The 3,854-nt window shown below is 44.0% G+C and overlaps 1 pseudogene across 1 annotated transcript; it reads left to right on the top strand.

The window, feature by feature from the left end:
- The first annotated feature begins 211 nt into the window (after window positions 1–211).
- On the top strand, window positions 212–1,577 carry LOC127485648 (phosphatidylethanolamine-binding protein 1 pseudogene; annotated as a pseudogene). The gene has a single exon (XR_016228253.1). The product of XR_016228253.1 is annotated as a phosphatidylethanolamine-binding protein 1 pseudogene (transcript).
- Window positions 1,578–3,854: the final 2,277 nt, after the last annotated feature.

The raw sequence follows: 3,854 nt of genomic DNA, 5'->3' as shown, positions 1-3,854 counted from the left end.
CCCTTCACATCCTTGACACTGACAGTCTTCCATTTTGGCCTTTATAATAGGTGTGTAGTAATAGCTCACTGAGGTTTTAATTTCTATTTCTTTGGTTAGTAGTGATGTTGAGGGGTTTTTTCATGTTATTCTTTTGCGAAATATCCATTTGAACATTTTCCTTCTCTTTTATTTGGGCTGTTTTCCAATGTATTAAGATTAGATATATATAGCGTCAGTTTGCGGACGGTTCGGAGCCTGAGCCCCGGGTCAGCGCCTGGCCTCCCGTTGCCCTCCCGGCTGATCGCCCCCGCTCTGCCCCACCATGCCGGTGGACCTCAGCAAGTGGTCCGGGCCCTTGAGTCTGCAGGAAGTGGAGGAGCGGCCGCAGCACCCGCTGCAGGTCACCTACAGCGGCGTGGCGCTGGACGAGCTGGGCCAAGTGCTGACGCCCACCCAGGTTAAGAATAGGCCCACCAGCATTGCATGGAATGGTCTTGATCCAGATAAACTGTACACCTTGGTCCTGACAGACCCTGATGCCCCCAGTAGGAAGGACCCCAAATACAGGGAGTGGCACCACTTCCTGGTGGTCAACATGAAGGGCGGCAACATCAGCAGCGGCACGGTCCTCTCCGATTACTTGGGCTCTGGGCCTCCCAAGGGCACAGGCCTCCACCGCTACGTCTGGCTCATTTACGAGCAGGATGGGCCGCTGAAGTGCGATGAGCCCGTCCTCAGCAACCGGTCTGGAGACCACCGCGGCAAGTTCAAGGTGGCGAACTTCCGCAAGAAGTACCACCTGGGGACGCCGGTGGCCGGCTCGTGTTACCAGGCTGAGTGGGACGACTATGTGCCCAAGCTGTACGAGCAGCTGTCTGGGAAGTAGGGTGAAGCCTGGAGACAGGCGTGGTCCCCGAGCCTCCTGCTGGCCTCTCGTGGTCCGTGCTGCATGTAGATTCTCCCCTTCCCTGCCCCGTTTGCACCTGAGCAGTCGGATAGTGGTGTCGGGTGACTTCCTGCCGCCTGTTCTCTGTGACTCTAGATTAGGCACACGTCCCACTTTATATTTAGGTCAAATTTGAATTCCGTTATGGGGGATTGTTTTGGTATTGTAATGGAGTCACCAAATAGTTAATAGAAAGCTAGCAACCCAGAATTTAAAGAAGAAAAAAAGTGCAGGTAAAAAAAAAAAAAAGCCTACAGGAGTAGAGCAGAGTATCAAAACATCCGAGAAAAATGTCTGTGCCTTTTGTGATCCTGAGTCCTGAATTGTGCACAGTGGTATCCCCTGAGACAGCCAGAGCTTGAGTCTCGGGTGAGCCGCAGTAGGGGATGTCTCAGATGGCCCCACAGGCGTCAGTGTCCGCTCTGGTTTCTCTGAATTACTGGAAAAAGCAGTTAGGAAGGAGGCCTTGCTGTCTAGCCGATCAGCTGTTGTAGATGACAGGATGTCAGGAATCCTTATGTCTGGGCCTGTTGAGTGGATCACTCTTCATCGGTGTAAGGAAGGCTGGTCTGGAGTTGCTTCTTGCTGTGTTAATTCCGCTGTGTGCTTATAGTCGACTAAAAATAAAAGCATTGTGAACAAAAAAAAATTAGATATATATATTATATATATATGTAATATATATATAAATTTGGGGTACAAATCACTAACCAGATATATATATTCCAAATATCTTCTCCCAATGTGTGGCTTACCTTTTCTCTTGCTTAATAACAATAATATATAATGTATTTTTAAAGAAGTATTTATTTATTTATTTTTTAATCAGAGTTAGACAGTGAAAGAGAGAGAGAGAGAGAGAGAAAGGTCTCCCTTTTTTCCATTGGTTCACCCCCAAGTGGCTGCTACGGCCAGTGCATTATGCTGATCCAAAGGCAGGAGCCAGGTGCTTCTCCTGGTCTCCCATGCGGGTGCAGGGCCCAAGGACTTGGGCTATCCTCCACTGCACTCCCGGGCCACAGCAGAGAGCTGGACTGGAAGAGGAGCAACTGGGACAGAATCTGGCGCCCCAACCGGGACTAGAACCCGGGGTAGCGGCGCCACAGGCGGAGGATTAGCCAAATGATCTGCAGCGCCGGCCGAGAAGTATTTATTTATTTAAAAGGCAGAATATATATATAGAGAGAGAGAGAAAAAGAGAAGAGATCTTCCATCTGCTTATTCACTCCCAAAACGGCTAAAATGGCCAGGGCTGGTCCAGGCCAAAGTCAGTGGCCTAGAACTTAATCCTGGAGTTCTTTAAATTAATAAATGAACTGACATTGTGAAAATGAACTGAATGTTTCAAAAAAAAGTCAATATCATGAAATTTTAAGAAACAAACTGTTCTTTTTTAAAAGATGTATTTACTTATTTGAAGGGCAAAATGATATATAGACAGAGGGGGAGGGAGGGAAGGAGAAAGAGAGAAAAAGGGAGAGGGAGAGAGAGAGAGAGAGAGAGAGAGAGATCATCCATACCTGATTTACTCCCTAAATTGTTACAATAGCTGGGGTTGGTCCAGGCTGAAACCAGGAGCCTGGAACTCTTTCCAGGTCACCCTCATGGGTAGCAGGGGCCCAAGCACTTAGAACATTTTCCACTGCTATACCAGGCATATTAGCAGTGATGTGGATGGAAAATGGAACAGCTAGGACTCTTAACTGGTGCTCTGATATGGAATGCCACAATGCAAACAAGGAGAAACTGTCCTTGAAAGAAAAGATATTAATAAGGACACACAACTTAAGGTAAAAAGTAATTCTGAACTTCATTCTTCATGTTTTTATATTGGACATTATTAGAACAAATGGAGAAATTTGAATAGAGTCTAATGATTAGGTTGTAGTGATAGGATATTAATTTCTTGACATTTCACAGCTACATGGTAAGTATGTGCAAGATTATCTTTGTTTATAGGAAATATTCACTAAAACATTCAGGGATGATGGAGTTTCATGCCAATGAGTCAAAAATGGTTCAGGAAAAAGTATTGAATATTTGCATAATTTTTACAAGATTGGGACTTTCATAATATAAAATAATTTCTTTCATTCATATGGCCAAAACCGTCTATCATGATAACTAAGTTATGTATAAATTTTTATAATCACATTAATTGAGGAGCTATAATTTTCTATTTGCAAATGATAACTTTTGATCCAACTTCTGACAAAGGATATATCTAACATTTCAACCTTAAGTTCTATAAATCTAATGAGTTTAAATTTATGTTGAGAAGAATAGCTTCATATTCAGATTCCATTTTTTAAAACCTTTAGATGAAGTCATACAACAAGGCCTTGGATGTGACAGAGATAATAACTCCACATTAGTAGGCAATACTTCTTTTAAGATTGTTGTCAGGAGGGCTGTTGTGGCATAATGGGTAAAGCTGCCACCTGAAACACTGGCATCCCATGTGGGCACTGGTCCAAGTCCTGGCTGCTCTACTTTTAAGCCAGCTCCTTGCTAGTGCTCCTGGGAAAGGAGCCAAGGATGGCACTAGTGCTTGTGTTCTTGTACCTGCTTGGGAGACCCAAATGAAGCTCCTTGCTCCTGGCTTCAGCCAGACCCAGCTCTAGCCATTGGGGCTATTTGGGGAGTGAAGCAGCAGATGGAAGATTTCTCTCTCTGTGTCTCCCTGTCTCTTATAACTTTGTCAAATAAATCAATAAATCTTAAAAAAAAAGATCATTGGCAGGGACTTTGAAGTTACTCCATGCCAAAGTGAGAAGAATATATCATAAGAATATGTAGTTTTTTTTTCTTCCATGAAACAATAAAACCATATGGGTTGTCTAGCAAGTGCAGTACCAAAGCTTTTCTTTCAATTCAAGTTTTTCTTGGTGAATAACATTTTCAGTAATTTTGGCTGGTTAAAAGG

This window comes from Oryctolagus cuniculus, chromosome X, assembly GCF_051225735.1.
Source record: "Oryctolagus cuniculus isolate XC-2025 breed Fujian yellow rabbit chromosome X, ASM5122573v1, whole genome shotgun sequence".
Classification (NCBI taxonomy): Eukaryota; Metazoa; Chordata; class Mammalia; order Lagomorpha; family Leporidae; genus Oryctolagus; species Oryctolagus cuniculus.
Note: the sequence above shows the minus strand (reverse complement) of the source record. Positions and strands in the feature narration are given on the sequence as shown.